This window comes from Lissotriton vulgaris, unplaced genomic scaffold (assembly GCF_964263255.1).
Source record: "Lissotriton vulgaris unplaced genomic scaffold, aLisVul1.2 SCAFFOLD_850, whole genome shotgun sequence".
NCBI lineage: Eukaryota > Metazoa > Chordata > Amphibia > Caudata > Salamandridae > Lissotriton > Lissotriton vulgaris.
The window spans coordinates 792,250-802,321 of NW_028247634.1; positions in this window are offsets into that span (position 1 = coordinate 792,250).

A 10,072-nucleotide genomic window follows, 5' to 3' on the forward strand; every position below is an offset into this window, starting at 1 on the left:
TCAGAGAGCCCAATGGCCAGCGATTCCTTGGTTCTGGTATGTTGTGTTTACCTGGAGGTGCAGGGGACTAGCTCCACTAGTCTAAGGGAGTCTGGAGTTGCCTTTGGCTCTCAAAGGGGTCCCTCTGTCGAGGGGAACCGAGCTTTGGTGCAGGATTTGTCACAGTCGTGCAATTCGAGGAAGGTTGCCACAGGTGCAGAGTATCATGTCTTTGCTTTGTGCAGATCACGCTGTTGCAGCCATGGGTCTCCTCTTCGTCCTTTGTTTCAAGTCAGATCAGAACTGAGGCTATGGTGTCAGATTAGTTAGTTAGATTTAGGGGCATTAGGGAGGTGGGTGCAAATGGTCAATGGGCTACTAGCCCCAGCGGCTAATTGCCCTGAGGTGAACACTTCCGGGCATGTGTGGGTCACCTTTTCTACCCAGAATCCCCTATTCCACCACTTTTAAAAATGGCAGAAGTCTTCCTCAGCTGTACAGGCCAGGTAGTGCACCCTAGGGGTGTGGCTAGCCTGCTGGGCGTGTGCACCTCCTGAATACCTAATTGTCCCACCTCCTTCCCATCCAGGCCATTGTTTCTGACTCCTGGGAAAGTTCACACCTCCTGGCAGGGGGTCAGATTCCTGAACTGGTGACAAGAGCTGCGGGCTGGCATCCAGAGCACAGGAAAGGCTGGGACACGAGATGGGCAACCTTTAAGGTAGCCACCTGGGTGCCTACCACATCGTCCTAGACAAGAGATGTGTGTCAGGGGTGATGAGGCACGTTGTTGGATACCAAACATGACACATTTCAGCAGTACCATAATGGAGCTGGCAACCTCGAATTTGCCCGGGTGCCAGCCCATGTAATTCTATTAACCGGGTGTCACTTGAATAAACCTTTAATGGCAAAGTCCACTGCAGGACTTATAAGCTTGCACTTACATGTCCACGCCTATAATATAATGAACCCTGCCTCCTGGGCTCAGGAGGCTTTCCTTAGGGGTGACTGGTACATATAAAAAATAATGCATTGACTTTGCCACACATGGTGAGGACATCGAGTCCCAGCAGCTGGCACTGCTCCTGTAATCTGTAATGGCAGGCCTGCTGTCAGTAGTTTACTTGGGTCACTCAGGGTAGAACAAATAGCGCTTTAGGTCCCGGTGACCCCTTTTGCACCAATGCCCAGAGTCCCACTGATAACATACATTAGGGACTTATAAGGGGGTTACAGTAATTGCCAATGGGGGTTACCATTTCACATAGATCAGTTTAGGGAGCCAGCACTGGCACTGGGGCCTCGGCAGCAGGTTCGGTTGCACTTCCAGAGTCACAACCATCAGCATTGGAGCAAAAAGTGGGGGGTGACCATACAAAAAGGGCACTTTTTCTGCAATTGTCCCTTACTTCGAGAAGCTCTGGGTGCAGGAGCACCCATGAGATGCCAATCTATGTTCTCATTCAAATCTTGAAATGTTGTCATCGTCCTACACAGTCCTATCCCTCACCACTGCCCAGTAATTGGATTTGCACGCTCAAGCACGTGGTCTGACTTCAGAGACCTCTAGTAATGGCCTTTACCAGTAAAGGCAACATCTCCAAAGTGGTGATTGCAGCTTTTCAAAACTCGAAGGGCATGAGAAAGTGAATGCCACTGTAGCAATAAAAAGGTGAGACCTATTGGCTGTGTCAATACAATATCCCTCCACTCCTTGTATCTGGAGAGAGTCATGACATGCTTTTTCTGTCTTTACCAATGGCTTGGTTGTTTTTTTTTGCTGAACAGCAACTCTGCTATGTTTCAGTCTGCATCAACCTTGAGTTTTTACCTCTTCACTGCAGCTAGTCATGTCCCACAGCGGGGCTATGGTCTCTTTCCAATCTGGCATCATATGTTCTAACTCCACGGACATTACCAGAGTGTTGGTGACTGGTAGGAGCACCAAAAGCAAGTCAAGCCTGTTAGCACTAGTTGGTGCTACGACAAGATGCTGGTACCTGCTTACTCTGTTCCTCACTCCGTTTGCAGTGGACATTCAGTATCACGACTCATCTCCTGGTCCATTCCTAGACCTGCTCGGTGATGGACAAGTGATTGTGCCTCAGCACCTAAACATCCTGCAACTTATCAACAGCCAGTGGTTTATTCAGTTCTGAAGCCAGGCTCCTTGTTCTCCTACCATCCCATCAGCTATTCCTGGTAGCTACCAGAGCTTATCGTCTCCCACCCAAAAGCAAGGGTGTGGGGTTCTCCGTTAATAGCCGACCTTCACGTTTCTTCAGAGGCGCACCTAGAGAGATCTGGTCTGTTAAATGCCAATTCTCTCCTCCTTGCACCTCAGCTTTCCTCCCTGGCCACTTGACTGTTAACTCTCCAATGAGGCCGCGGGAAGAGGTTTAAGGGGGTGATCCCACTGGATGGAGTAAGAACAGTTTTAGGAGGGTGAGGTAGGTTTGAAATGAGGGGGACACCATTGAAGTCTATGGAGACACTTTACTTCTATGGGGTGGGCTCTGAGTGACATGAGGGGGACACCATTAAAGTTTAAGGAGAAACTTTACTTCTTAAGGGGTGGGATTTGAAATGAAAATGAAATAAAATTAAGTTTTATAAAGTGCTTGAATGCCGAAGGGCGTTTTGGCGCTGGTGGCACAGCAGAGGGATGGTTATGTCATCTAAATTTGAAGCTAGAAGTTAAAAAAACAACTTTTAAGATTCCTTCTAAGAACTAACAGGGAAGAGCTAGTCTTTAAGTTGAGGGGTAGGGCATTTCTCCATTTGGTTGTGCCTTAAGCCAAACTTCTACCCCCCCCCCAACGCATTCTTATAAACTTAGGCACTTTAAGGTTGGCTGCTGAGGATGATCGAAGTGGCATAGCGGTAATATATCTGGTGAGTTCATTTTTAAAGTGGTCAGGAACTTCTCCATTTAAGGCAGACATCTTCAAACTGTGGGGCGCGATCCCCAGGGGGGTCGTAGAGTTCTAGGAAGGGGGTCGCAGATTCCCCAGCTTTACTTGTCCCTGCAAAAAGACAGCTGGGATCGCTAATTGAGATCGTTATCAGCTGCTTGCCTGAATGAAAGGCAAATGCGCCTTATCAGTTAATCTTCAACTGTAAAGGATGCTTAGGAGCAGTTCTGTTTGTGAAGACGAAGGTGTGTTTTTTGAGTGGAAGTGCAAAGAGTTAACAACTGGGATGGGAAGTTCTTGCTTTTAATTTTAATGCATTTACACAGCCCTTGGTGCCCCTAAAGAGGTGTTGAAGGGACAGTTATATAAAAAAAGAAAACTGTATTACAAACACTCTGGAATTATTAAAACCTACATTTTGAAAGCACCTTTTTATCTTAAAACTATTTGCACGTTTTGCAGCATTCTATCTTACCCTGTGTGTAATGCAAGTATAAACAATTTACTTACATATCCACGGTGGTTTCCGGCACAGGCTGTGACTTCATATCACTAAAAATACACATCACTATTCTCCACTGCACCAATCAAGATTTCATTCTATGGTTCTCTGGTTACACACAGACCTCTGCAGTGCATCAACTATTAGAAATGTAATAATGTACTACAGGGCATTTCCCACTCAGCAATAACTTTTTTATATTTATTTTTGATTTACGCTGCCAATTATTTGATATGTAGATACCTGAAGGTGAAGACCTAAAACGTACAGAATATTTTGAGCTTCTGTATGAGAGTTTCAGGGAGGGGGGAGCGCACCAGACACGCCCCAACAATATTACCTTTTGCATGATGGTTCATGTAGTTCATTATTTCTCGCTCAGTTCAATTCAAAGTGATACGAATTGAAACTAATAATACAGCACTGACTATGAACACTTTGAATTGAACTGAGCGAGAAATAATGAACTACATGAACCATCATGTAAAAGGTAATTTCGTTGGGGCGTGTCTGGTGCGCTCCCACCTCCCTGAAAGCTTCTGTATGAGAGGCTTGCATCGCCAAAGTATCACTTTTTTTGATGCCCCGGCGGCGCAAGCATCTCAACCATACCTATAAGGCAGTGTAAAATCACCCTGCATGGCTTTGCATTGCCTCTTAGGTATGGAGTAAGACATAGCAGCACAATGCACTGCTTTGGCGTACTCTGCATCTAGGAGGTGTTCCATGGGCTAAGCGTGGGATTCCCACGCAAAGCCCATGGATTTTGATGTTGTCCCCTATTTACAAAATCACGTAAACCTGCGGCCACTCCAAAAACTGATGCCTCTCCAGTAGAAGCGTAACGAGGAGAAATGTTTTCATTTCTCCTCGTTTTTCATCTTTCCATGTGTGCTGCATTCTGCAGCTCACATAGAAATAGGAAAACGCCCCTCAGGTTTGTTTTGGTGAAGAAAGGTGCCTCTTTCCGTACAAAAACAATCCTGGTACGTTGGTGCTAGGCAGCAATTTGTGATGGGAAAAGTACTGGAATCACCGTATTTCATAAGAAGGTCAGAAAGGAAAAAAACACGGGAACCTGCCAAGGGTTACCAGGTCTAAGAGGGGCGTTTATGGTTGTCGATAGATGCTGATGAGGAGGAGAACCCGTTTCTAGAACATTTTGTCAGAGGGGGTCCTTACGCCTAAAAAGGTTTGACAAGGGGCTCTCAACATCAAATAGTTTGAAGACCACTGACATAAGGCCTTAAATGCGATGCACAGCGCCTTAAAGTCTATCCTCTTTTCAAATGGCAGCCAGAGGAGCTCTGCGAGAGCCTTGGCCACAGAGCTTTGTCTAGATAGTCCCAGCAATTGGCGAGCTGCCGAGTTCTGCAGAATTTGTAATTTGCTATAAGTGAATCCACTGGAGAGACTTTACATCTTAAGGGGGGTATGTGTGAATCTACTGAAGTCTATAGAGAGACTTTACTTCTTAAAGGGGGTATGAGTGAATCCACTGAAGTCTATGGGGAGACTTTACTTCTTAAGGGGCGGTATGAGTGAATCCACTGAAGTTTATGGGGAGACTTTACTTCTTAAGGGGCGGTATGAGTGAATCCACTGAAGTTTATGGGGAGACTTTACTTCTTAAAGGGGGGTATGAGTGAATCTACTGAAGTCTATAGAGAGACTTTACTTCTTAAAAGGGGGTTTGAGTGAATCCACTGAAGTCTATGGGGAGACTTTACTTCTTAAGGGGCGGTATGAGTGAATCCACTGAAGTTTATGGGGAGACTTTACTTCTTAATGGGGGGTATGAGTGAATCTACTGAAGTCTATGGGGAGACTTTACTTCTTAAACGGGGAGGGGGTATGAATGAATCCATTAACGTCTATAGAGAGACTTTACTTCTTAAGGGGGGTATGAGTGAATCCACTGAAGTCTATGGGGAGACTTTACTTCTTAAAGGGGGTCTGAGTGAATCCACTGAAGTCTATAGAGAGACTTTACTTCTTAAAGAAAGGGGGTATGAGTGAATCCACTGAAGTCTATGGGGAGACTTTACTTCTTAAGGGGGGGGGGGGTATGAGTGAATCCACTGAAGTCTATAGAGAGAATTTACTTCTTAAGGGGTGGGGTATGAGGGAATCCACTGAAGTCTATGGAGAGCCTTTACTTCTTAAGGGGGGTATTAGTGAATCCACTGAAGTCTATGGAGAGCCTTTACTTCTTAAGGGGGGTATTAGTGAATCCACTGAAGTCTATGGAAAAACGTTACTTCGTAAGGGGAGGATTAGGAGTGAAATGAGGGTGGCACCATTAAAGTCTAGGGAGACACTTTACTTGTTAAAGGGGGTGGGGGGGCTGTGAGTGAAACCCTTGAAGTCTAAATCCTGCTCCAGCGGAAAAAAATGAAAAAACAGTATTCAGCATACAATGTGTCCGTGAGATAAAGAACTCAATGTGTGACGGTTCAAAGTACTTTTGAGATGTAAAACAGTCCTCTGAGAGTTGACATGCAAACACTCCTAGGAGGCGGAGTGATACACCAAGCAACCAATAGCATGGGGTGGGGGGGACCTACTTCACTGAGTGCAGCCAAGGCCATTCTTCATCGGGTAACGAGATGTACCTACACCAAGAATGTGGCTGGGTTAGGTTCACTGAGCTTTGGGGAACGTTTAAAGCCATTAATGGAGAAGTGTCCCTTCACTGGATTCTTTGACATTGACCCCACCTTAGAACATTAAAAGCAATTCACATTTTTTTTTTATTTTCTTTATAGTCCTCATTTCACCATGAATACTGCATTGTGAACCGTTTCAGTACCCTCGTTCCATCTGTGGTTCATGCAGATTGAGACGCCGAGCCACCCAGGCCCAAATCTCGGAGGAGGGGAGCGAGAAACTGGGTCAAACCTCCACTGAGCTCATGGCATGATGTAACCATTGGACCTTAAATCCGAGATGATATCCAGCCCCACCTACTTTTAGGTTTTAGATCCTATTTTGACCATGTCACGTAATCTTTACACAGCTAATTAGTGTGACCAGTATCTAGTTTGCATGTCCATTTTATCGAATTCAACCCTGCTGTTGGATGTGGGGGCTCCGAGTCTGGCCATCTTTTGCAGATATCTCTTCTTGCCAGGAGCAACAAGTAAAAAAGTAATCCCCTTTGTGTATTATTTAAAATCTGTCGCCTAACGCCACCTGCGTTTGTCAGAGCAATATCTTTGCGAAAAATGGCCCTTAGAGGGTTTTCAACATTCTTCCAGAAGTCTTGGATCCAAGGACAGGTAAAGAAGACATGCACATTGCTTGCTCTCAAAAGTTTACACCTCTTACAACTGGGAACAAGTTGCATTACAAACTTAGCTAATCTCTCAGGAGTCCAATAAATCCTGTGAATAACGAAAAAGTGGTGACGTTTGAAATTGGCGGGTGAAACAAAGGCATATAGAGTTTTTATGGATTCAGTCCGCAAATATTGTAAACAAACTTCTTGGAGAATACCTAACCAAACTTCTGATAAAGCCTTCATTCCGTCTTCCTCGGCCTCTAGAAATTGACCGTACCATTTTGTTATCTCTTTGGCGCCGGGATTTATATCCTGTATAGCAGCTTCAAAGTCCCAGTTTCCCCCCACCTTCTACGTAATGGTTGAGAACCAAGAAGTGAGCTGGATATATTTAAACTTAGATAGCTTATTCCCTGACCTGGTATTCAAAACCTCAGACGGGGTCAGGCCTTCCCTGCACAGGAGATTCCCCCAGTAATTTATTCCAGCCTGCTTCAAAGGTAAGCTCAATGCATCTTGCAAACATTTCGGTGTTCAGCGGGGATTCCCAAATGGGGGCCAAGTCTGAAAAATAACCCATCTTTAAAAGTGTTTTCACTGTTGACCATAGTTTTAGTGCGGATCTTAAAACTTTCAACCCGACTTTTAAAAAAAATGTGTGGGCTCCAAATTTATACAAAAAAGCCTCTGAACATAAGTCCTTAACCATTTCCCCCAATATAGATCCCCAGGTGTTGGTCAAAGGTTCCCCCAGCAGCACACAAATATTTTTAAATTGGAAAGCCATGCAGTACAATTTGAAATCTGGCAAAGCTAGCCCCTCTTTTTTGAGGCTACACCGTAATTTTCTCCAGGATAGGCAGACACCCCTGGAAGCCCAGATATAACTCGTAATTTTCCCTTGAATTTTATTTATTTCTCCTATTGGGAAAGTGAGAGGTATTCCATTAAAAAGGTAGGTCAACTTTGGAAAGATAGACATTTTTAACAGATTTACTCTCCCACATATGGAAAGCAGCAGTTTCTTCCATCTGGTTAATTGTTTCTCCACCTCTCTCACGACTCGCTTCAAATTGTAGGAAGGAATCTCCTCAATTTTCTCAATTATATCTATCCCCAGGTATCTCATTTCCTTGCATCTTATGCCTCCCCACCCCTCCATATTCCAGCACATCACTCCATCTCAGATGAATAAATAGCATACCCTGATAAAGACCCATATTCACTCGTCAGTTGTTCTATTCTTGTTAATGTAAGGGTTGGATCAGAAGTACATATAATTAAGTCATCTACATACAGCGCGATTTTACTATGGGACGAGAGTTGGTGTATAGGTGTGATTTGTTCATCTGCCCTCAGCAGTTGTGCAAGCTGCTCTATATAGAGATCGAGGAGCGGGGATAAAGGACAGCCCTGTCTTGTCCCTCTGTGTATCTCAAAACTTTTAGACAACTTGCCATTGATGAGAATCTTGGCCTTTGGGTGTCCGTACAGTTTTTTTAAAGCCCTTATAAAAATATTAGAAGCAATTCTGGAGCAATCTTGGGAGTGTTCAGTAATATCACACACCTCCTTAAAATCTGGAGAAAGGGCCTCCTGTGTCTCCTGTCGCCTCTTGGCACAAAAGGAGACATTCACTACTGAGTAATAGAAACTGCTGTCGTGGTCATGCCACGGTTTTTATGCAGATCAATAAAATTTGGCAGAAGTGTCTGTGACGATATTAAGACATGTTCTAGATCTTGGCTGTGAGTTGCAACGTGCGATAAGAAGGAATGAACGGGCACAGACAATCCAGAGGAACAAGGACACAAACTCCATGATGGTGCAATAGAAAGACCTCACTCAGGGAACAACTAGTAAATTGATAAAATCACTTGGATAGAGTTACTTTCTATGAGCATTCGGTGTATTTTATACTCATAAATTTTTATCTGGAGGTCACTTGTAGTTAGAACGATAGATAAACCCTTGAATCCAAAGTGCAACTTTCTTAAGTGTAATTATACTGGACTTTACACTTGCCTAAGACCACCTTTCACCTTTCTATGATGCAGCCCCAAGGAAATTTGGCTTGGAAAGTCAATGGCAAACATAGGGTCTGATTCACATCTTGGTGGACAGGTTACTCCGTCACAACAGTGACGGAGTAACCTGTCCATAGAAATCTAAATACCATTATATCCTATGGGATTTATATCTCGGCAGATAGGATATCCGTCACCGTTATGACAAAGTAACCCATCCGCCAAGCTCTTAATCAGGTCCATGGTGTTTGTTAGAATTTTGTGCCAACAGTTTGCCGTATTACTAACTACTTTGGAACCTTTTCAGGCACTGCAAGCACAGCGCACACTTTATTTGGGACAAGCTTGCAGGACAATTTAGAAATGTTGACCATAGATTTGACAACACGGGAACCAAGAGAGAAGCTATCTTTGGCACAATTCAAGTATTAAAAAGAGGATTTGCAGCAAATTTAAGAAACTAATGCTGCACATTATCGAGACGTCACTCTGGAATGAGGTTCTTTCCTGCCTTGGTATGTATTCAAAACAACACCCACTTGGAGAGAACGAGACCATGAGAAACCTCCTTTGCTTCCGCAACATCAGCCGCGCCCGATTAGAACAGAGCAGGACTTAGCTCCTGAGAACCAGGAAGTACAAGGTCCTGGCTCTACGGGAACAAGGAAGGCCGAGTTAATTACAGCTTTCAGCACTTCAGTCACACTGCCTGGCCAAAAGTGCACCTCAAAAGATACCCTTTGTGGTGCGTGCTAAGGTCAACGTCGGGCACCTCCTTTACAGAGAAGTTACTTCGAGGCGCTATAGTGTTGAATTTCCACAAAGCGCTGAAAATATGAAATAACGCCTCATGGACTTTTTTAATTTACTGATTCAAGTTGGAATCAGTAAATAAAATGAAAAATAGCGCAAAAGTGTTTTTTTCTTTTAACACCTTCAATGCTTGTGACAAGGTCAACTCGTCATGGGTGTTACCTGCGCTGTGCGTTTGACGAGTTGACCATTGTCACATAACAAGGGATTTTGAAAATTGCAGCGCAGCACGGGAATATACAGTAGCAATGATGCGGTTAAGCCGGTAGGTACGTTAGCAACGAGGGGGGAGGGATGGAAGCAACACAGAGCGCACACGTGAAGGAAAGCAACACAGACAGCCAGGGGGGCGGAAGGAATAATGCAGATGCATTGGGGGTTGAGGTCTGAAATAACTGGAATGGCTTGCTGGGCGTACGTAACACAGAGGGCGTGGGAGGTTAGGTTTTAAGTTTGTAGATTTATATAGCACAGCTTATCACCCATGAAGGTACCCAGGCGCTGTCCATAGGCACGGGGAGATTAATCGATTTGCCCAGTATCAAAGGAT